This window comes from Tachyglossus aculeatus, chromosome 21, assembly GCF_015852505.1.
Source record: "Tachyglossus aculeatus isolate mTacAcu1 chromosome 21, mTacAcu1.pri, whole genome shotgun sequence".
NCBI lineage: Eukaryota > Metazoa > Chordata > Mammalia > Monotremata > Tachyglossidae > Tachyglossus > Tachyglossus aculeatus.
Genome location: NC_052086.1, coordinates 48,700,378 through 48,725,153, shown reverse-complemented (window position 1 = coordinate 48,725,153; position 24,776 = coordinate 48,700,378). Strand labels below are relative to the sequence as shown.

General features: G+C 42.4%; 1 protein-coding gene and 1 non-coding gene across 2 annotated transcripts in view; one reads left to right on the top strand and one right to left on the bottom strand.

The window, feature by feature from the left end:
• The window catches only part of HS3ST4 (heparan sulfate-glucosamine 3-sulfotransferase 4), a 281,140-nt gene that overhangs the window by 101,959 nt on the left and 154,405 nt on the right, over positions 1–24,776 (top strand). The window lies entirely within an intron of this gene.
• Positions 4,509–4,646, bottom strand: LOC119943089. Its single transcript, XR_005455570.1, has one exon. It is a non-coding gene; the product is annotated as a small nucleolar RNA SNORA7 (small nucleolar RNA).

The window sequence follows — 24,776 nt, the reverse complement described above, 5'->3', positions numbered from 1 at the left end:
AGAGAGTCCTAAATCTCCTATTCCCCCAGGGCATCAATTTTATTAACCCTTATTTAATTTAAGAATCACTGCAGCAATTACTGAAGATTTCTAGGCTCATGGGAGGTACATGAACCCATGACACACACACACACACCAGCCATCTGCCATCCAGATAAGATGGGGAGCAAAGGGATCTTGCATCATATAACATAGCCTCAGGGCTGATGGGCTGAAACTGTGCTGTTCTTACAGTGAGCTGGTCCTTTGCTGTGAGTTTCATGTTTTCTTATATCAGAGCTACAATGATGATGGCCCAAAAATGTTTCTTTTAAACCAATTTTTTTAAAAAATGAGTACCTTATTACGTTTAAAATCTGGTGCTAGGCTACCTAGACTCCCTGAGTTCAAAACACGCACACACACACACACACACACACACACTCTCTCTCTCTCTCTCTCTCTCTCTCTCTTACACACACACTCACACGTTCACATACTGTCATCTTCAAACTGGTGAACAAGAGAACATTCCAACTCTATCCTACTCAGTGACACGGGGAAGGGAAATAAAAACTGGCAGAGAAGGGTCATATATGCTTCACCCCTCCCATGTAATGGCAGGATTTCCTCGATAGTAGTGAAAGGGCTTCCAAAATACCTATTATCTTCCTCTTCCACCACAAGAATAACCTGTGGTGCTTGGATTAGAAATTGGATCATTGTGAGGTCCTTGGACTCGTGTCTCATGATATCAGCTGATTGAACATTTATTAATATTATTATTATTAATAATAGTAGTAGTAATAGTATAGTATTTATTCAGAACTTACTATGTGTCAGGCACTGTTGTAAGCGCTGAAGAAGATACAAATGCATCAAGTTGGACACAGTCTCTGTCCCACATGGGGCTTACAGTCCAAGTAAGAGGGAGAACAGATATTTATTGCTCATTTTGCAGTTGAGGAAACTGAAGCAGAGAGTAGTTAATTAACTTGCCTCAGGTCACAAAGCAAGCAATTGGCAGACCTGGGATTAAAACCTATGTGATCTGACTCCTAGGACCATGCTCTTATCGCTAAACCATGTTGCTTCAGTTCCTTATTTTCCAATTTTGTGACACTGTGTTGTCCACAAACATGGCAGACTTGCTGCTGCAGATCTCGGCAAGATTTAAATGTCAGGCACACAGGGAAGCCAGGTTTGACCTAGAACATCAAGAATTACATTCACTGAAACCTTTCAATGAAAAAGATTATCGAACCTAACACTGGGCATTGGGAACATCTCCTATAAAAAGCCTGTTGTTTAAAGAGCTTCTCTTTACATTATAACTCTAATCCCCTTTGAGGAGAGACATGCTATAGCAGGGCAGCTGTAGGGGCCATAGAGAGATCTAGTAGAGTGAAGTGGTTCTTTTTCTCTTGTACAAACATAGCTGACTAGGAAATACATTCCTGCTAAGGAGCAAATTATCAAGCAAAGCTTATCCTCGGTGGTAAAGATTGACTCTTGAGGAGTGTAAAACTTGGGGCCATTACCAGCACATCCTTTACTTAGTGGTGTCAGTCATGATACAATGTACAACACTGAGTTTCAGTAGCCTGATAGCTTCAGTAGCTTGAAGATAGACACAATTAGATTCATATGGACTGCTAGATAATTATGTATTGGGTCTTTGAGTGGTACTATGAAAAACAAATATGGATTTTTTTTCAACCAGTGTTTTCAGGGACCAAATCCAAGTGGACAGGGAAGCAATTTCCCCAGGTTTGGTCCAGCAGGCAGCATCATTGTCCTGAGGGGGTATTGAGACTTTTTATTCTAATACTCAATTTCTGATTTCTCTAGGATACAGCCAAATTTCTGGGCCCATGCAAATTTGCAAAACTGGAACTGATCTGATTATTTTGTGTCTACTCCAGTGTTTGGCACAGAGCTTGGCACACAGTGAGCCCTTAACAAAAAGCACCATTTAAAAATTATGATTATTATCAGCCTTAAGAATTGGTAAACGATTGATGTTTTTAGTGTTAAAAAACAGGCTTCCATGTAGGTCTCTCAGCCTGAGAAAAGTAAATGGCATTTAGAAAATCCTTGGAATGTTACACTTTTTAAAAATGGCAAAGTGACTTCTTTGAGCAATTCATAGCAATTGTTAGTGTTAAATTTAAGATTGCTGGATTTAAGACAACAAGATGTAGGGCAAGGATTTCAAGGTAAATTGTCTCCTGTGTCACGGTGTAATTGGAAAGTAGACACTACTCTGGCACTTTGAGGTCTCAGGCAGCTAGGGATGTCCAAAGACTCCCTTTGTCATTCCCAGCTGCCATGAATTCTCTGCCATGCTGGGAGGAAGGGGAAGACAGGTGAGAGTAGCAGGGTGTTCCCTATTGGTAGGTGGGTCCTGTGAGCTGCATACTTCCAGGGAAGACAGGTGAGAGCAGCAGGGTGTTCCCTATTGGTGGGTGGGTCTTGTGAGCTGCACACTTCCAAACTGAATCTGCTGCAGAGGCCTAGGGGACCTCGAGGTGGCCTTAAGCTAGAGTGACAACTGTAATCATTTTTGAAGCAGCATGGCCTACTGGATAGAGCACGGGTTTGAGAGTCAGAAGAACCTGGGTTCTAATTCCCACTCCGCCACTTGTCTGCTGTGTGACCTTTGGGCAAGTCACTTCACTTCTCTGTGCCTCAGTTACCTCATTTGTAAAATGGGGATGAAGACTGTGAGTCCCACGTGGGACAGAGACTGTGTCCAACCTGATTAGCTGGTAACTATCCCAGCACTTAGAACAGTGCTTGTTACATAGTAAGTGCTTAACAGATACCATCATCATCTTCTTTGTGTGCCACCTTCTGGCTTAGGTGCTGGAGATTAATACTCACTAGGTTGGAGACCTAGGTTTTGATACATCAGTGGTATTTAGTGAGCACTTACTGTGCGTGGAGGTAGGGAGAGTATACTAGAATATGTCAACACAATCCCTGCCCTTGAAGAGCTTATTATGCTGCTAAGCAGTATTATACAACTTGCTTTGTGTAAATAATTTAGCCTCTTTGGTCTGCACTTCCTATCTGGGAAATGGTAAATCTTTGCCTAGATGGGCATGATTGTTACACAAAAAATCTTAGCCCATGGACCACATAGTCTATTGACTTCTTTGGAGAAGTGTGTTGGGGGTGTGAGGGAGGAGTGCTATTTGCAGTACTAAGGAGAAAAATCAATCAATCACACTATGCGCAGAACACTGGGACTGTGTAATTCTTTCATTCATTCAGTTGAATTTATTGAGCATTTACCTTTGTGCAGAGCACTACACTAAGCACTCAGGAGAGTACAATACAGCAATAAAGAGAGACAATCCCTGCCTCTTGTTGTGTTGTACTCTCCCAAGGGCTTAGTATGGTGCTCTGCATACATTAAGTGCTCAAAAAATACTATTGATTGATTGATTGTACTAAGCACTTGGGGGAGTACAATATAGCAAACATGTTCCCGGCCCACAACAACTTTACAATCTAGAGGACAAGCTTGCAGTCTTGAGGGAATGGAAGTTAATAATACAGTCCCTGAATTTGGGGTATTTATAACTCGTGTTACCTATGGAAAACCTAGAAGAACAATGAATCAGATTGCTGCCTAACTGCACATGCAAATCTGTGCATCCGAAAGAAATCTGCAGAACTCATTTCTGGGCTATTACCCACCACTTATTTCCAGACATGGACAGATTCATCTCCATTGCACATGCTGCCTGGGCAAAATGAGATGCCCGCAGGTCTTGGAAAATCCAGCTCAAAGTGTCATAGCCTCCAAAGATGCTGGGAAGCATTTGGAAATTGTCCTTGTTAAAATGTCACTTCAGTCGCCAGCTTGCCTTCCTACTTCAAAATAAGCCCCTTTCTCCAGTGCAAAAATAAAGCATGAATTGGAAATGCATGAATGCCTCTGGAGACTATTCAGGAGATCTCTGTGGCATAGCTGATGTTTATCATTGAGAATCTTTGCAAGAGAGATGATCAGCTCATTCTGCAAGCATGAAGTATACAGTATATTCCTTCCTTTCTTTTAGATGGAAGAATGCAGGTAGAATGCCCAAAGCATGAATGCAACAACTGGAAACTCTATCTCAGGCAAGAGAATTGCTCTTGCTCATTTTTTTTCTCTGCTTGAAGGAATGACACTCTCCTTCAATGAAGCAAGGAGCTGGACTTGACCAGAAGATATGGATTCTCACTCTAAACTTGGTGAACTTTTTCCTATACAGCTTTTCTACCAGGAACACTGAACACTGAGGGCATTGTCTTGTCTTATGATGTTGAGTTGTCTTCAAACCATAGTGATGCCATGGACACATCTCTCCCAGAATGCCCCACCTCCATCTGCAATCATTCTGGAAGTGTATCTGCAGAGTTTTCTTGGAAATAATATGGAAATGGTTTACCGTTGCCTCCTTCCGTGCAGTAAACTTGAGTCTTCCCCCTTAATTCTCTCCCATGCTGCTGCTGCCCAGCACAGGTGAGTTTTGACTTGTAGCAGATTGTCTTCCACTTGCTAGCCACTGCCCAAGCTAGGAATGGAATGGATATGCCTCTACTTGAGTCTCCCTCCCGTAGTCGAGACTGGTAGAGTACTGGGATCTCTCCAGGTGTCACCCTGAGAGGGGCTGAGGGGTTTAATTGACTCCTATTCAAATATCATTTGCTAATCCTAGGATAAACCCGGTGTGGTATTCCTTGTTTTTGCCTTCCTAGAAATCTTTCAGCAGGGTCTCCTGAATACATGGTGATAGTAACTCCGGAACCTATATTTCTAGAAGTATTCTAGGATTGGCTTCCACAGCTTACCTCAACTGAGCATGTGTTTTTGCAGACTTTAGCCACAACTTAGACACTTGCCCAGAAGAAGATGAAGCTTAACAGTTAGGCATTGGAAAGGCCAGAGAAAAACCATTAAATTGTAAACTCCTGAAGGGCAGTGAACTTGTGTCTTGCTACTGTTCTTCTCCCTCAAGTGTTTAGTATGGTATCTAGCACTCAGGTGATGGTCAGAAAACATGAATTGGGTAATCGGTTGAGAAATGGGGGGTTGGGATTGAGATGGGGGGGCACGAAACAGCCAGGGAATGGAGTACCTTGTATTTACTCTTCTTTGTAAATGCTCCAGTCTGGTGTGCAGACTGCCTTGCCTTTGCTTCGGTGGGAGCAACCTGGAAATGATTCAGGTTTAGTGGCCCATCAGAGCAGTGGACTTGATAAGAAGGGTTTACCCAGGACCCTAGCTAGTAATAACTGCCCACCCCTTTCTACGGAAGACTTTGCTCACCTTCCAGTGGAGGAGAAATCATACCTTCCTCACAGGGGGGCTGAGAATTAATTAAGGCTCAGGAATACACTTTGAGACCCCTCACAATATATAGCCCCTTTCATCTGGCTAAGTGCAAAATGGCATTATGAAGCCATTACTAGGCGTTTTGATAATGGACACACAGTCCATCTCAGTCATTCATTACGGTCCCCTGCCATGTGTGCACGTTAGGTCTGTGCATTTGTGAGTAATTGCAAAATCACTCACGGAGTGCTTCTGCTGTTAAATTATGAAATGAAATAATAGAGTAAAAACAGGATGGAGACATGTATAATTAATAGAGGGATTCCAACCCATGAGGACTTTGCAGATCTGCCCGTGGATGTTTTTTAAAATGAAGGGTGGAACCTTCTCAGCACCTGTCCAGAACTCCTTGGATAGAATTTGCTGCTAATCGACTGCTGCTAGAACACGAGCCCACCTTCTGAACTGCCAAATGAATTGCTGACTGCCATAGATCCCGTACAGCACATTTTAGTGTGTTTCCATTTCTTCTTTGGCAAAAGCGGTGTTGGGTTTCAGGCATAAATATGGATCAGGATGTAATCCATTAGGCAAAAAGAGCTCAAAAGAACCTGCAGTGATGTGGGTGAGTTCCGGCAAGCATAAAGATGCTTTATGGGAGTTTATACTTCTACATACTCTCTCTCTCTCTCTCTCTCTCTCTCTCTCTCTTTCTCTTTCTCTCTCTCTCATGCATTCATTCATTCATTTCAATAGTATATGAGTGCTTACTGTGTGCAGGGCACTGTACTTCCTGTTTGGCAGAGTACAATAAAACAATAAACTCTCTCTCTCTCTCCCTCCCTCCCTCTCTCTCTTCTCACTTTCGCTCTACCGCTTCCTCACCCTCTTGTTTTTATTTTGTGCAATTATGTATTTGTCCTATTCCTTTGAGCCATTTCAACGTTTTAGTGTTTTACTGCTCCTGTTATGTCCAACTCTAGTGTTCCCATCTCCCACCCCCACACCTAGAATGTGTGTAAGTCTCTAGAAGAAAAGCCGTGTCTAATTTGCACCTGTATATTCTTTTCCAGGACTTGTTACAGTGCTCTGCACACAGGAGAAGCAGCATTCCTTGGTAGATGGAGCACAGTCCTGGAAGTTAGAAGGACTTGGCTTCCAATTCCAGCTCTGCCACTTGTCTGCTGTGTGACCTTGCTCCTGTCGCTTTACTTCTCTGTGCCTCAGTTACCTAATCTGTCAAATAGGGATTAAGACTGTCAGCCCCAAGTGGGACAGAGATTGCATCCAACCTGATTACCTTGTGTCTACCCCAGTGCTTAGTTCAGTACCTGGCGCATAGTAAGCAATTAGCAAATACCATTAAAAAATAATTGTTTCATTGATCCTGTTCTAGCCAAGTGAGTTAATAGGGAAGGAGAGGCCATGATTATGCTAAAGATATTCTGGCCGTTCCCATCTGACACCTGCAGAGTGTACTTGTCTGGAATACCACTTGTGATACATTTCATGCTTAAAGGTTTTGTGAGCACAAACCACAAAAGTCACCCTCCTGAACATCTGCCATGAGCCTCTAATTTTATCTGTATTACACTGTGAACAAATCCAGAGTAATCTGAGACCCTGCAGGGTAGAAGGTACCTTAAAGCATTTATGTGCTTTGAGGACAGCTGTTACATTAATGAGAAAATATTGTGGTGACAGTTATCCATTCCCAGGGCTGTGCTAACACTCCATCAATCAATAGTATTTATTGAGTGTTTACTGTGTCCAGAGCACCACACTAAGTGCTTGGGAGAATACAATAGCATTAGCATGCTGAGAGCCAAAGAGCAAATGCGCTGGCACTGCACTGCTTTCTTTTGCCCAACCCTTGGTTAACCCCATGCATTGTTGGTCCTCAATCTGGGAAAGGGAAAGGGTGAAGAGCAGTATCCCTGCAGCAGCAAGAATTTCAGCTGTTTGAACCCAGCAGACTAAAGGGACCCAGCCCAGACTCTAGTCATCCCCTACCTGAAGAAACAAGGGCCGTCTGAGTTGACTTTGGTGTTTTTTATTTCCTTTCTTTCTTTTTTAATGACATTTGTTAAGCACTTACCATGTGTCAAAAACTGATCTAAGCACTAAGGTAGGTATAAGGTACAGGTACAGAAGCAGTGTGGCTCAGTGGAAAGAGCACAGGCTTTGGAGTCAGAGGTCAGGGTTAAAATCCTGACTCCGCCAATTGTCAGTGTGACTTTGGGCAAGTCACTTAACTTCTCTGGGCCTCAGTTACCTCATCTGTAAAGTGGAGATTAAGACTGTGAGCCCAGCCATGGGACAACTTGATCACCTTGTAAGCTCCCCAGAGCTTAGAACAGTGCTTTGCACATAGTAAGTGCTTAATAAATGCCATCATCATAATTATTATTAAGTTAATTAGGTTGGATGCCATTCCTATCCCATGTGGGGCTCATAGTCTAAGTAGGAGGAAGAACAGGTATCCCCATTTTGCAGTTGAGGAACCTGAGGCACAGAGAAGTTAAGAGACTTTCCCAAGGTCAGATGACAAACAACTGGCAAAGCCAGGATTAGAACCCAGGTTCTTTGGACATTCAAAGCCTGAGCTGTCTCCACTAGGCCACACCCCCTTAATATTTTGAGAAGGTTGCAGTAGTGCTTTAGAGGAATCTTGATTTGGGTTCTTGAGTTCAAAAGTTTCTCATTTCTGCCCCCACCAAGCTAAACCTTGGAACAGCCAATTGCTTACAGTGTTGATTCAGGCCAATCTCATTATTATCATTATCATTATCTTTTTTATTATTATATTTGTTAAGCACTTTCTCTTTGCCAAGCAAACTACTAAGCACTGAGGTAGATGAATAATCATGTTGGACCCAGTCCCTGTCCCACAGGGGGCTCACATAACTCTTTTATGTTGTACTCTCCCAAGTGTTTAGTACAGTGCTCTGCACAGAGTAAGTAGTCAATGAATTCAATTGATTGATTGCTTTGCCTAAGGTCACATAGCTGACAACTGGTAGAACTGGGTTTAGAACTCAGGTCCTCTGATTCTCAGGCTTATGTTTCACCATTAGGCAATACTGCTTCTACTGTTGTTCCTGCATTCTTTCTGGAAAGAGAGAGGCTTCTTGAGGCCATCCTAGATAATTTAATATCCACGGGAACCAATTTTGTGTTTGTGTAACATTTTAGGCAAGACATAAGAGAACCAAGAGGGGAAAAATTCTTCCTCAGGGGAATCTAGCTCAAGTGTCTTGGGTTGGATTGGTGGCATGTAATCCATTTGGAGTATATTCTATAGGCTACCGTCCAGCTGTTTTAACATTATAAATATCTTGGAAAACAAAGCACTGGCCCATGCCTTGTGGCTTTAAAAAGGACTTTAGCAAAAACTGAATTTCATCGTTGGACATCTGGCCCAGACCTGGCTGACTGTTCCTCTCCATTTCTGACTCCAGTATTCACCTTCCACTGACTGATGGTTCTCCATTTGGTCTTATGTTGGCAGGAAACCTCACCTAAAATGGAGCAAGGTACAGCCTTGGTAGATTACTTTTTCTGGGCCTCAGAAAAGGCTAACCCCTTGATCCTTGATATGTTATGATTTCTTATTGTTACCCAACACTACAGTAAGTAGGGCAATTTTACATGGCCCAGACTACTTGGAGTGGCTGAAAGTGATGCCTGACCCACATAAATAGTTTTCTAGTTTTCATAATTAAGTAGGGGAGTGCTGGAGAGACAGATTGATGGGGTTGGGGGTGGGAATAAGGCAGGGAAGTTTTAAAGGTCTCGTTATGTTACCATCAGGGATCATTTTTCTAATATAGCTCCATCCAGCTGTCGTCATCACAGTCACTACCAACAGAAGTTATTTATTGCCCTCTTTGTGGAACACCATACCGAGTGCTTAGAATGAAAAGCATCATCAAAAAGCATTGACTGAATGCCTACTTCAAGGGGCAAGATGGTAAGAGAAAAATAAGAAGGAGGTATGGCAAAAAACACACACCCAAACATACACATGCATACACACAGCTACTACACATACAAACATACAGCTACATGCAAATATTAGTTCTTTAGGGTTCTAAGACGATGCTTCTAACAGTGAAATTCCCTGTGTGTGTATAAGTATGGCTGAAAAGGCTGGAAAGACTAATGTGACTCTGAATATCCAGTCCACATTGTGTGTGTGTGTGTGTGTGTGTTTGTGTGTGTATCTGTATTAATACAAGAAGCAACAGTGTTTAGTGCATATCTATTTTCAGGAAAATGAACCAAGTGCTTGGGGAGCATACAAAAATGAGATGGAATCTCTGCTCTCAAGAAGCTTACAGCCTAATAGAGGAAATAGAATAAATGCATAAACATACCAAAGTTAAGAGTGAGAGAATGAATCAGTGGTATTTATTGAGCAGTTACTGCACACAGTGCACTATACTAAGTGCTTGGGAGAGTAAAATGCAATCAACGACATAAGGTAGGAGGGGGTGAGCTGATTGTGTGCTTTAAACCAGTGGTAAGTAGTTTCTCTCTGATGCAGAGGTAGATGGACAACTACTAGAGATTCTTGAGGAGTGGGGAAACATGGACCAAACTTTTTTTAGAAAAGTGATCTAAGCAACAGAATGAAGTATGGACTCGAGTGGGGAAAGACAGGAAACAGGGAGGTCAGCAAGGAGGCAGATGCAGTAGTTAATCATTTTTATTGAGGTATTACTGTGTGCAGAGCACTGTACTAAGTGCTTTGGAGAGTGCATTGCAACAATGTGACAATAAATTGTCACATTCCCTACCCACAGCAAGCATACAGGTGGGATATGTTAAGGGCTTGTCTCAGCAGTATTTGGCGAAAGACTGAATATAGGGGTTGAATGAGAAAGATGAGTTGAGGATAATGCTAAGGCTATGGGCTTAAGCGTTTAGTACAATGCTCTGAACACAGTAAGTGCTCAATCAATGCAATTGAATGAGATAGGGAAGAAAGAAGAGTTGTCTACAGTGATGGAAAAGACCGGGGAGACTAGGGTTTGGATGGCAAGATGCACTTGGAACTGTGACCTTTGAGCATTTGATATTCACCCTACCCTTAGCCCCACAGCACTTATGTACAGATCTATATGTTCTATATTATAAATTATTTATACTAATGTCTGACTCCCCATTTCCCCATTTGTAAGCTCACTATGGGCAGGGAACATGTCTCTCTACTCTGTTATGTTGTACTCTCCCAAGCAGTTAGTACAGTGCTCTGCCCACAGTCAGCACTCAATCAATATCCTTGAGGATGATGATAAAGCTGATAATGAGGACAAGGAGTTCTGGTTTGGACTTGTTTAGTTTGCAGTGTCATTGGGAACATCCAGGTGGATATTTGCATCTCCAAGGATCAGGGTAGGGATGGAGAAAGAGAGAAGGAAATAATGCTTTCTGAGGTTTTGGGCTCAATGATTACCCAAGGAAATATTTTCCACCTAATGTTCTTCCAGTTTCCCCATTAGTTGAGTAACAAGGTAGAACTTGAGGCAGAGGAGGGGTGGTTTCAGAAAAAGGTTTGTGGTGTGTTGGGTGGTGCATGCCCATCCATGTCCTTAGGGCTTAAAATCTTTCTCATGCTCACAATTATTGGCATGCCCAGTATTATCCTGAAAGATGCTTGGATTGGTCTCATGTGTTTTCTTGCACACTGACTCTCTAAATGAAGATCCAGAAACCTCTGTTAACATTTAATTTCATTTCTCTATCAAAGAAAAGAAAGCTTTGCCAAATATCAGAGCTGGAATTGATCTTTAAGGGGTGGAAGAGCCATATGACAGAAGACCTAGGTTCTATTCCTTCTATTCCCAGCTCTGCCACTTGTCTATTATGTGACCTTGGGCAAGTCATTTAATAATAATGATAATGATAGCATTTTTTAAGCGCTTACTATGTGTGAAGCACTGTTCTAAGTGCTGGAGGGATATAAGGTGATCAGGTTGTCTCATGTGGGGCTCACAGTCTTAATCCTCATTTTACAGATGCGGGGCACAGAGAAGTTAAGTGACTTGCCCAAAGTCACACAGCTGACAAGTGGTGGAGTCAGGATTAGAACCCATAACCTCTGGCTCCCAAGCCTGTGCTCTTTCCACTGAGGCATGCTGCTTCTCTTTAGCTTTTTGTGCCTCAGTAACCTCATCTGTAAAATGGGTATTAAGACTGTGAGCACCATGTGGGACAGGGACTATGTCCAAATTAGTAAGAATGTATCCCAGAACTTAGTCCAGTGCCTGGCATATAGTAAGCACTTCACAAATGCCATTAAAGCAAACAAACAAAGAAACCAAAAAAACCTTATGAAACTATAACAGTTGTTTCACACATCTGACTCTAAAAGGGAAGTGAAAGCCCAAAATTTCAGCTAGGTTGAGATGAAAGAAAAAAGAGCAAAGGATAAATTGGTAGGATCATTTCAGATAACTGGGGATCAACCAGAACTCATTTTCACTGAAATCAAGGAGGTCTCGGGAGAGCACTTCGACATCAAGGATGGAGCAAATTGTACTGCTGTCTGAAATCTCAAATGGGAAGGTAAAGTCGGTCAGTGTCCTCCTGCAGTCTGGCCTTGCCCTACACAGGAATCTAACACTCATTACCTCATGACCTCACAAACATTGATCATAGGAAAACACTACCAGGACCTACGACATTCTTCTAGACTGTGAGCCGGTTGTTGGGTAGGGACCATCTCTATATGTTGCCAACTTGTACTTCCCAAGCACTGAGTACAGTGCTTTGCACACAGTAAGTGCTCGATAAATATGATTGATTGAATGAATGAATGACATCGGTACCAGGAAGCAAGGCCAGGATACACAACTGTGGGTCCAGGAAAACAAAACTGAAAACAACAAAACATTGGTCCCAGGAAAACAAGTTCAGAACAACTCCAGGCATAGAAAGTTCAGGGTGTTTATTTCTGAACCTCATAGAACCAACTGATGGATGAGAAACTCATTAATATTGAGGTCCTGGATTATGAGCTCCTAAAGCTACCTTAAAGCTGCCGCCGTGAACATGGAGCATTATTGGCTGTATTTAACACAGATCTGTTTTCCATCATTGTCAAATCCCACTTCAATATACTCCACAGGAAGAAAAGTCGAATACTAAATTGATTTCCTTAATGGGAAGTATTCTTCAGGAGATACCAACCCCCCTGGAGTTGCATTACTAGGATTACAATTGAATCCTTTTTCTCCTCTCTTATGGGCCTGCCTCACTGCTAGGATAATGAAGTTGTGATCTCACTCGCATGCTCTGCGATATTGCTCGCCCTACAGTGAAGATTGTTACTGGAAGAGCTGCACAGCTTGGCATGGTTTGCCAAGTGTTCTGTGGGTCAGGGCAAAAAAAACCCAAACCAGCTAATCAAAGAACTCAGAAACTCGCAAACCAAATGTCCTTTCACCAGTTTTGGAAGTTATGGGTGGAAATACATCCAAGTTGTGATGAAAGGATGAAATCCTCCTTTCTCCCTAAGCCTCTCAGAAAACTGCCTTCTCCACCTAAAGTCCATTTTTAAAAACTTGTTTTTATTTTAGCCACAATATCAGGATGTTCCAGCGATCTCACAAAGTCCGTACTAATTAAATACATTGAAGGCTTCATCAATTAGATCTCATTTCCGTTGTTTAGCTGTGGAGAGTTGACAAACTCACTGGAATTGGAAGTGTTTTATAGCAGCATCAGAGGACAAGCACATTCCTATCCTTGCCTTTCTTTTTCCTATTTCCCTTGGAAATTCCAATTTAGAGTTGGGAACGATGGACTGAAGGAAAATGGGAATTAACATCTTCCTGGATACCAAATTGAAAGAAACTATAAGAAGCAAGATTCACTAATTATAAAAGCAGGTCCATTTAGCAGGCAAAAGTCAGTTGGTGCCATGCAGCTGTTGAGCTGAAATCAAGCAATAGTATTTATTGAGCACTTACCTTACACAAAGCACTGCACTAAGCACTTGGGAGAGCATATGAGAGTTAATATGCATGATCCCTGCTCTCAAGGAGTTTACAGTGCTCATCGTGGAAAGTTCTAGGTTGTTGAAATACTTGGTGGCCATTAAACCAGTTGACCTTGTGGGCTTAATCCTTTCAGATCCACTGATCTGTCTATGAGGCAGAAGAAATTTGGAGGAAAATAGGCAGAGAGGTAGTTGATATGTCGGGTGAGACGGCTGTCTCCACTTCTGTGTTCTAGAGAAGGGTCTTCCATTATTATCTCAACTGCACCCTGAATAGGCTGCAATATGTTCCATTATAAAGAAGAATGAATCAATCAGCGATATTTATGACCATTTGCTGTGTGCTGACCACTGTAGAAGCTCTTGGGAGAATACATTCATTCATTCATTCAATTGTATTTATTGAGCACTTACTGTGTGCAGAGCACCGTACTAAGCGCTTGGGAAGTACAAGTCAGCAACATATAGAGATGGTCCCTACCCAACATCGGGCTCACAGTCTAGAAGGAGGAGACAGACAACAAAACAAAACATGTAGACAGGTGTCAAAATCGTCAGAACAAATAGAATTAAAGCTATATGCACATCATAACAAAATGAATAGAATAGTAAATATGTACAAGTAAAATAAATAGAGTAATAAATCTGTACAAATATATACAAGTGCCATGAGGAGGGGAAGGAGGTAGGGCGGTAGGGATGGGGAGGAGGAGAGGAAAATGGGGGCTCATCTGGGATGGCCTCCTGGAGGAGGTGAGATCTCAGTAGGTTTTGAAGGGAGGAAGAGAGCTAGCTTGGCAGATATGTACAGGGAGGGCATTCCAGGCCAGGGGAAGGACGTGGGCTGGGGTTTGATGGCGGGACAGGTGAGAACGAGGTACAGTGAGGAGGTTAGCAGCAGAGGAGCAGAGGGTGCAGTCTGGGCTGTAGAAGGAGAGAAGGGAGGTGAGGTAGGAGGGGGCGCGGTGATGGAGAGCCTTGAAGCTAAGAGTGAGGAGTTTTTGCTTGATTCGTAGGTTGACAGGCAGCCACTTGAGATTTTTGAGGAGGGGAATAACATGCCCAGAGTGTTTCTGCACAAAGATAATCGGGGCAGCAGAGTGAAGTATAGACTGAAGTGGGGAGAGACAGGAGGATGGGAGATCAGAGAGGAGGCTGATGCAGTCATCCAGTCGGGATAGGGTGAGAGAGTGAACCAGCAGGGTAGCGGTTTGGATGGAGAGGAAAGGACGGATCTCGGCAATGTTGTGGAGGTGAGACCGGCAAGTTTAGGTGACAGATTGAATGTGTGGGGTGAACGAGAGAGCGGAGTCGAAGATAACACCAAGGTTGTGGGCTTGTGAGACGGGAAGGATGGTAGTGCCGTCTACAGTGAGGGGAAAGTCAGGGAGAAGGCAGGGTTTGGGAGGGAAGATAAGGAGTTCAGTCTTGGACATATTGAGTTTTAGATGGCAGGCAGACATCCAGATGGAGATGTTCTGAAGGCAGGAGGAGATATGATCCTGGAGGGAGGGAGAGAGAGCAGGGGCAGAGATGAAGATTTGGGTGTCATCAGTGTAGAGATGATAGTTGAAGCCGTGGGAGCGAATGAGTTCACTGAGGGAGGGAGTGTAGATAGAGAACAGAAGGGGACCAAGAACTGCCCCTTGAGAAACCCCTACAGTAAAGGGATGGGAGGGGGAGGAGGAGCCCGCAAAGGAGACTGAGAATTAGTGTTGGCAGACATGTTCCCCTGTTGTTTTTCAAGCTGTGGGGAGGGCTTTTTATGGTATTCATTAAACACTTACAATGTGCAAGGCACTGTACTAAGTTCTGGGGTATATACAAGATAATCAGGTTGGAGCCATGATGGGGCTCACAGTCATAATCCTCATTGTACAGAATGAGGGAACTGAGGCACCAATAAGTTAAGTGATTTGCCCAAGGTCACACAGAAGACAGGTGGCAGCGCTGGGATTTGAACCCAGTTCCTCTGACTCCCAGGCCTGTGCTCTTTCCATTAGGCCACACTGCTTCCCTGTCCACAAGAAGGTTACAGTGTTGCAGAAATCTAGCCTCTTATTTGTCTACCCATGGGAGAGGTAGGGTTACTGCAGACTTGACTAGTGGAAAGAAGTTGGGATCTGTTTATTTCTCTGATGATCCTGAACATTTTAATTTCTAATTGTTAGCTATGCTGGTATATCAACCACAAGTTACTGCGTTATGTCCGGTTTACCGAAGACAAGCAGAGTTCAAAGTTGGACCCAGGATTTCTGAGTTCAAGGTCCACAGGATAGGATCTTCCTGCTATGCCTCCCTTTCTGGAAATTCTTGTCCATTCTGCAACACAGATTGCTATGGGATTTCTTTTTTGATAGTGTCTCAGGGGTGACATTGCTTTCTCTGGGCTTAAAGACTTCTTAAAAATTCTATTCTGGTTTTCCTTTTTTTTTAAGCAGATGAAGACTCGCTAAGGGTGACAACCAATGTTCTTAAAATGAAAAGGTGCCTCATTTGGGTACAGCGTGTGCCCAGAAGTATATAACCAAGGAAGCTCAATGTTGGTCTCAGTAGATCTGTTAATGCTATGCTTCACAAATGCACAGTACTGTCATCCAAGTGAGTGCAAGTTATCAGAAAGATAGGATGAATCTAGTTTGGTCATTTACTCTAGCACTTAGAAAGTTATTTATATGGTCTGTTGCACCTATGTAGGGCTGCTCGTTGTATGATTTCAACACCGTTGTTTATATTTTGTTCGTCTCCCCTAAATGTATGTAAGCTCCTCATGGACAGGGAACTTATCACTTCATTACTGTATGCATTCCAAGTGCCTAATACAGTTCGCCATACCAAGTAGGTGCTCAATAAAAGCTGTTGTCGACAATCATCTCGTCAGCAGCATTTAGGGGTTCCTATAAATGAGCCCCCCTAAAAAAGGGAAAGAACCCACCTGTCACCACGGTATACTTACCAATCCAAGAACGAGGCAACACAACAAGAGGTACACAACAGTACAATTTACTCGCTCATCTTTACACCAGTACAGCTGAAGGTGGGCCACCTCACTTCGGATGTCCATCTGGGTGTTCTGGGGCATTCCTGAGGTGTGTTTGCATATTTCCGGCAGTCTCCTCATTCGGAGTCTGCACAGTTCTTGCTTCTGCATGAAGTCATGCTTCTGCTTCTGCATGGGTCATGATTGGTCAGCGAGAGAGATAAGAATGAAACAAAGATGAATAGGTTGGTGTTAGAAGAGTGAAGTGTGTGGGTAGGGAGCAAGGACAGATAGAGGGGAGAGAGTTGAATGAGTGCCTTAAAGCAGCGGTGAGGAGTTGCTCCTTGTTACGGAAATGGCAACCATTAGGGAATTTTGAGGAGCCTGGAGACGTACACAGAACAATTATTTTTAGAGAAATGATACGTGCAGCAGAGTGAAGTGTGGACCAGAGAAAGCAGTCTGGAGGCAGGTTGATGCAGTAGTCGAGATGGGGTGTTGCAAGGGCAGGGATCATGTCTACTATTTCTCTTGTACTCTCCCGGTCACTTAGTACATTTGCTTAATAAACATTTTTGAGTGATTGATTGATTTAGCCATGGGGAACTCTTTCTACCTAATATCATTTTGCTTTTTTTATGTTGGAAAAATGTTGCTCAAAGGCCCCTGAGGCAAGGTTTTGAAGGGTACCAAGGAGGTTGCTTATGGCAGAGATACAAGTTCTAATAACTACTATTATTCCTCACAATAAAGCCTGACCTAATCATAAGGGGGAACCAGGATGAGTTGGCTCTTCACTGGTAATAAATTGCCCACTCATGTGGGTGAAATAGACCCTTTAAGGAAATGTATTAATTGTACTGCACCAATTCATCTCCCAGAAAACTGTGACCCGCACTCCCAGAGTGCCCCTAGGCAATGAACTCGGGGTGGGCACATGCAACTTTTTAGAGAAGGTGGAGGAGTTGGTTCACGGGGATAATTTCTAAGAAGCAATTTTTAAAAAAAGTTTCAGAGCACCTCATTCTCCGCCCTCTAAATTCCCCGCCACTTGCCCATGACAGAACCTGGGTTGCTGTTCCCTGGGTGTTGTTTGGGTTCAATTAATCTACTTCATGGAAATTCCCTTCTTTGAGTGGTGTATCTTACTGAGCCATAGAAACTGAGCCAGGGATAGTTAGACAGCACTGCCTTCCCATAAACTTTAGCACTTTTTATGTGTGTGGATTCATTCATTTCTATGCCTAAAGTTATTTATGCCATCAAAACGCCTCACAAGGGGGAAACAAAAGTGGCAAGCTAATTTGAGAGTGTGAGGGTGCTGGGGAATGGGAAGATTATCAAGGAAGGGCTTGGGTCTCACACTGATGAGAGAGAATAGTGGTCTATGCTAGTGTATTCTGCAGCAATAGAGGCATAGATTAGGTATGGGGCATGTTCACAAATGTTTTCTGGGAGAACCCAGTTTGCCTTATGGCCCACGTTTGGACCCACTTGCTTGCCTGTCCCCTCTTTTTTTGCTGTTATTTGTTAAGTGCTTACTATGTGCCAGGCACTGTACTAAGAACTGGAGTAGATATAAGTTTCCCAGATTGAACACAGTCCATATCCCATACGGAGCTCACAGTCAATCCCCATTTAACACATGAGGTACCTGAGGCACAAAAGTAAAGTGATTTGCCCAAGGTCACATAGATTAGTGGTGGATCTGGGATTAGAACCCAGATCCTTCAGACTCCTAGGCCCATGCTCTATCCCCTAGGCCACATGCTTCTCTTTCTAATCACTGTAATGTCAAACTGATAAAGACTAGTGTAATGAACTGCATTCCTCTGTCCTACTTGTAAGAGAACTTGGACTTCAGCAGCTTATGCTTGAAAGGACCTGAAGTGAAATTTAGTGACACCATTTCCCATTCAATTTCCTTTGGAACTCCCGCAGTTCAGGAAAACTCTAAACCAGATAAAAACTTTCCATGCTTGTGATTGCAAATGACGAGAATTTAAAATCTTTCCTTCTTTCTTTCTTTCTTTCTTTCTTTCTTTCTTTCTTTCTTTCTTTCTTTCTTTCTTTCTTTCTTTCTTTCTTTCTTTCTTTCTTTCTTTCTCTCTTTCTTTCTCTCTTTCTTTCTCTCTTTCTCTCTCTCTTTCTCTCACTCTTTCTCTCTTTCTCTCTCTTTCTCTCTCTTTCTTTCTCTTTCTCTCTCTCTTTCTCTCTCTCTTTTTCTTTCTCTCATTCTTTCATTCATTCTTTCTTTCTTTCTTTCTTTCCCTCTTTCTCTCTTTCTTTCTCTCATTTTTTCATTCTTTCTCTTTTGTTTCTTCCTTTCTTCCTTCCTTCCTTTCTTTCTTTCTTTCTTTCTTTCTTTCTTTCTTTCTTTCTTTCCTTCTTTCTTTCTTTCTTTCTTTCTTTCTTTCTCTCTTTCTTTCTCATTCTTTCATTCATTCTTTCTCTTTTCTTTCTTCCTCCCTTTCTCTTTCTTTCCTTCTTTCTTTCTTTTTCTTTCTTTTTCTCTTTCTTTCTTCCTTTCTTTTTCTTTCTTTTTCTCTTTCTTTTTTCTTTCTTTCTTTCTTTCTTTCTTTCTCATTCTTTCATTCATTCTTTCTCTTTTCTTTCTTCCTCCCTTTCTCTTTCTTTCCTTCTTTCTTTCTTTCTTTCTTTCTTTCTTTTTCTTTCTTTTTCTCTTTCTTTCTTTCTTTCTTTCTTTCTCTTTCTTTCTTTCTTTCTTTCTTTCTTTCTTTCTTTCTTTCTTTCCTTCCTTCCTTCCTTCCTTCCTTCCTTCCTTCCTTCCTTCCTCCCTTCCTCCCTCCCTTCCTTCCTTCCTTCCTTCCTTCCTTTCTTTCCTTCCTCCCTTCCTTCCTTCCTCCCTTCCTTCCTTCCTTCCTTCCTTCCTTCCTTCCTTCCTTCCTTCCTTCCTTCCTTCCTTCCTTCCTTTCTTCCTTTCTTTCTTTCTTTCTTTCTTTCTTTCCTCCTTCCTTCCTTCCTTCCTTCCTTCCTTCCTTCCTTCCTTCCTTTTTCTTTCCTCCTTTCTTTCTTTTTCTTTCTTTCTTTCTTTCTTTCTTTCTTTCTTTCTTTCTTTCTTTCTTTCTTTCTTTCTTTCTTTCTTTCTTTCTTTCCTTTCTTTTTCTTTCTTTCTTTTTCTTTCTTTCTTTCTCTCTCTTTCTCTGTTTCTTTCTTTCTTTCTTTCTTTCCTTCCTTCTTCCTCCTTTCTTTCTTTTTCTTTCTTTCTTTCTTTCTTTCCTCCTTCCTTCCTTCCTTCCTCCTTCTTCCTTCCTCCTTTCTTTCCTTCCTTCCTTCCTCCTTCTTCCTTCCTCCTTTCTTTCTTTTTCCTTTCTTTCTTTCTTTCTTTCTTTCTTTCTTTCTTTTTCTTTCTTTCTTTCTTTCTTTCTTTCTTTCTTTCTTTCTTTCTTTTTCTTTCCTTCTTTCCTTCTTTCTTTCCTTGTTTCTTTCTTTCCTTCTTTCCTTCATTCTTTCTTTCTTTCTTTCTTTCTTTCTCTTTCTTTCTCTCTTTCTCTCTCTCTCTCTCTTTCTTTCTTTCTTTCTTTCTTTCTTCTTTTTTTCTCTCTGTACATGTTAAGTGCTTACTATTTGCCAGGCACTGCTCTAAGCACTGGTGTAGATACAGACTAATGAGGTTGGACACAGTCCGTGTCTCACATGGGTCTCACATTGAGGGAATTGAGGCACAGAGGAGTTAAGTGATTTGCCCAAAGTCACAGAGCAAACAAGTGTCAGAGCCAGGATTAGAACCCAGGTCCTTCTGACTCCCAGGCCAGTGCTCTAGAGTGCTTGGGCTTCATGTACCAGGCTTCACAGCATCATGGGGGGAGGGTCATTCTGCCCATCTTTATCACTGAATGGAAGGAGCTGAACCCTTTAGAAATTAGCCCCCCTAATGTTGAAGCACACACAGTTCCAATATATGGGAAACTTGTAGCTAAGCCCCCTGCTACTACAGCGTGAGTTTGCCAATAGGGACCTGTATCCTTTCTCCATCCAACAGAGTATGTTAGATACCAGCATCACAAAAGCCATAGCCTGCTGTTTACATCTTGGTTATAAGCCCCCAAATGTGGGTTACTTACAAGAATTGCTGACTCAGAATCAACTTAAGCAGCACACATGGTGCCACAATAAAATGAACATATTGAAGTTGTGGGGGACTGTAAAATTCTTTAAAAATCTAGTTGACATTGCAGTGTGTTCCTTGTGATAAGGTGAGATTTCATGTTCATAAACAGAATGGTAAGGTGAGAGAGATGTAATTGGCCATTCAAGGTTATTAAGAGTTTGGATTCTTGTCCTTGGTTCTGGTCACTGAAGGTTTTACTTGTATTCTGTAGAGACAGTCACTGATTACTTTCACAACACAAGCCCTCAGTAGTGAGTCTAAACTGACCAGTTCTCCTGCAGATTGTTTCCTTTGAGAAGCATAGCAATTAGAGCTAGGGAAATCTTATGAGGATATATGAAGTGCCATTCCCCGCCCCCCAATCCAGGACTCTCCTTCCAGGCTTTTTCCTGAAGTTTATTCTTGAGGGAGGCTAATGAATAAAGCCCACTTCTCATTCTTAAGGGTCTCTGTTGGCCGACTTTCATAGGTGGTGGCGAACACACCAGCAGGAGAGGAGGGAGGGAGGACAGGAGGAGGTAGAAAGGCCTCTAGTCCAAAAATATGTTTTGCAAAACTGTCAATATTTACGAATCCTCAAAGTGCTTGAAGAGGATTGCTTTCATATCCACAGCAATGTACAGAAACGCATGCCCTGGTACATGTTCTGCATTGCAAAACACATATTTTTTTAAAAAAATATTGATTGGTAAACTATAACACAGCACATTGATTTCCACAGGATCCTGAAGAGAAAATGTGATAAAGGAAAGGTTCTAACAGCTTCATCATCCCAAAGGACATGGCTTATTTCCTTCTTGTTTGCTTTTTCTTTCTAGAGAGATCACTTTCTTTATCAGTTGATTTTAAGGTCCTATAAATAACCTGGAAGACAAATCAAATAGGCCCATATAATTTCTCTTTAGTTCTCAACAGGTGTGTATTAGTGATAGTGTATTCGTATTAACAACCTTGAAATGGCCAATTACATCTCTCGCACCTTGCCATTCTATTTATGAACATGAATTCTCACCTTATCACAAGGTAGCGACAATGAATCCTGGTGGGGAGATGTTTGCCCCAAAGCTCTGACTGCATAACTCCAGAAGTTCAGTAAATAGGGCATACTGAACCAGCAGCTGATTGTCACCACCCTTTGCCTCAGTGGATGCATTCAGCCTGTCAGATTAAATTCAATACCATACTCTCATTAAAACAAGCAGCCAAAGATATAATATATAGGACTCATAATACATAATGAGTCCATGCATTTGTAGACACTTTGAATTTTCTAAAGAGTTTTCATATCACTTCTATTTTATCTATCCTTTTTACACAAGAAAGTAGAAAACAGAGTCAAGAAGACAGATTCTCGATTTGGGTCACTGTCAGAGCACGGTGACAAGCATGGTAGCAGGTTCCAGGCCTAAATAAAGACCAACAGAGCCGTTATCTTGTCCAAGCTCTCTTCAGGTGTGAGACCGAGACTACACACGGGTGTCACATCCAGTAGCTTGGGCAGTTCCATTCGCTCCCCCTCTAGACTCTAAGCTTGTTGTGGGCAGGGAATGTGTCTGTTATAGTATTATATTCTACTCTCCCAAGCACTTAGCACTCAATAAATATAATTGCCTGACTGACTGATTGACAGACCATGCTTCATATCAGTTGGCAAGATAAAAGCACAAACAATGAAGTTCTGGAATGCAGTCTCCTAGCATTTCAACTCCTTAATGGGCAGGGATCATGTCTTTTAACTCTTAAATTTTACCTTCTCAGCCAGTTAGTACTGTGTCCTGCACATATTGTGCCCTCAATAAATACCACTGATTGATCAATTGAGCCTACGCTCACCTTAGCAGCGTGGCTCAGTGGAAAGAGCACGAGCTTGGGAGTCAGAGGTCATGGGTTTGAATCCTGACTCTGCCACTTGTCAGCTGTGTGACCTTGGGCAAGTCACTTAACTTCTCTGGGCCTCAGTTCCCTCATCTGTAAAATGGGGACTAAGACTATGAGCCCCACGTGGGATAACCTTGATCACCATGTATCCCTCCCAGCACTTAGAACAGTGCTTGGCATATAGTAAGTGTTTAACAAATACCACCATTATTATTATTATTCTTATTACACTAGGTGGGACACATGAAGAGAATAAGCAACAGCGGGTTACTCAAACAGCAGCTCTGAGGAGAACTAAAACTGGGAAACCAATTGCAAGGAGGGCAGAGGAAATGTTTTAAGGACACGATAAAACAGTGCCTGTGGCAATGCCGCATCCCAGCTGAAAACAAGGAGTTGATTAATAATCATAATAATGATGATGGTATTTGTTAAGCACTTACTATGTGTGAAGCACTGTTCTAAGTGCTGGGTAGATCCAAGGTTATCACGTTGTCCCATGTGGGGCTCACAGTCTTCATAACCATTTTACAGATGAGGGAACTGAGGCCCAGAGAAGTGAAGTGACTTGCCCAAAGTCACCAGCTGACAAGTGGTGGAGCCGGGATTAGAACCCACGACCTCTGACTCCCAAGCCTGGGCTCTTTCCACTGATCCATGCTGAGGAGAGGCCAGAAGGATGTACTTTTCTAGTAAACAGTGTCTGACCCTGCAAACACTAACTCGGATGCAAGAAAGGACAGCATTTTTGTGTGCATATAGTACCCAAAGTGGTGTGTCCCAAAATCGGCCTTTTCAGCCTTGTACATATTCATATGTGAATTTCACCATCACTATTGTCTTTGAATACTAAAAACAACCATATATCCTATTTTATCCTTACAACATCCCTGTCAATAATTTATTTATGTAATTATTGAGCACTTACTGAGCACAGAGCATTGTACTAAGCAATTAAGTCGAGTACAATACAACCTAGTTGGTAGATACATTCCCTGTCCACAACAAACTCACAGTCGGGTAGGGAAAGGAAGATATTATTTTACAGATGAGGAAACAGGCTCAGAGAGGTTAAGTGACTCATCTAAGGTCACACAGCAGGACACTGGCAGAGCTAGAAATAGAACCTAGGTCTCTCGTCTCCCTGCCCCAAGATCTTCCCACTGGGCCTTGCTGCTTGAACTCCTTCATTCATTCAGTAGTATTTATTGAGTGCTTACCATGTGCAGAGCACTGTACTAAGAGCTTGGGAGAATACAGTACAACAATAAACAGACTCATTCCCTGCTCACAACGAGCTTACATGGAAACAACATTGACGCCAGAGGGTGAAACTGGTTCGGTAGCTGAGAACCTGGAGCTTTGACTAATGTCTTGTCCATGGGTTAACCCGAGAGATGGTGTTGAAATTGGTTTAGGGTCTCTTCAGCCTCATGTAGGAAGTTGTATGTAGTAACTCTGCGCCCAAAGCTACAGAAACCAAAGAGGTGGGTTTTATGAACTCCCCACTGATTCCTGGAGTAATATTTTTTGTGGTTAGGTCAGATTCCCCTAGGTGGGTTGAATGATTCATTTTTAAATTACAGCTGTAGAAAAATGAAGAAGCAAGCAACTTGGTCCAGAGAGAAATTCAGTAATGGCAGTCAGGAAAGAAAAGGAAAGAAGCAGCTGTCAGAAGCAGCATGGCCTAGTGGCAGGAGCACAGACTTGGGAGTCAGAGGATGTGGGTTCTCATCCTGGCTCTGCCACTTGTCTGCTGTTTAAGTCACTTTAACTTTCCTGGGCCTCAGTTACTCCATCTGTAAAATAGGGCTTAACACTGTGAGTCCCATGTGGGACAGGGACTCTCTCTGACCTCATTACCTTGTATCTACCCCAGCGCTTGAAACAGTGCTTGGCACATAGTAAGCACTTAACAAATACCAATATTACTATTATTATTACTATTATTATGAAAGTCTGAGATACCAGCAGTGGATGGCTAGAATATGTAGTGTGTTAGAATAAGTAGTAATAGTAGTAGTAGAAATAGAGTAGTAATATTAATGATAGTAGTAGTAATAGCATCATTTATTGAGCACTTGCTTGACTTGGTGCACTGTATTAGCCACTTGGAAGTCCAGATTAATGAAGCGATGTCTGTCCAGACCACAAGGAGCTATCACTCCAACAGGGGACACAAGCATAAAAATATTTACAACTCAAATGGTCAAAAAAAATAACTGAGTTCACCTATGTACATACACACTAAGGTGGGTGTAAATGAGTTAAGTGCTAGAACTGGCTCAAGGCATGATATGATCCAAGCTGCTGAGCAATCCAGCTTTTTTTGGAGGAGGTGGGATTTTGGGAGGGCTTCAGTTGAGGGACAGTCGTGGTCTGTGTGATTAATTCCAAGATGGGAGCTCAGAGGGAACAAAATGGTGGAGTTGGGAGTCAGGTGACTGAGGTACAGCTAGAAGATGGG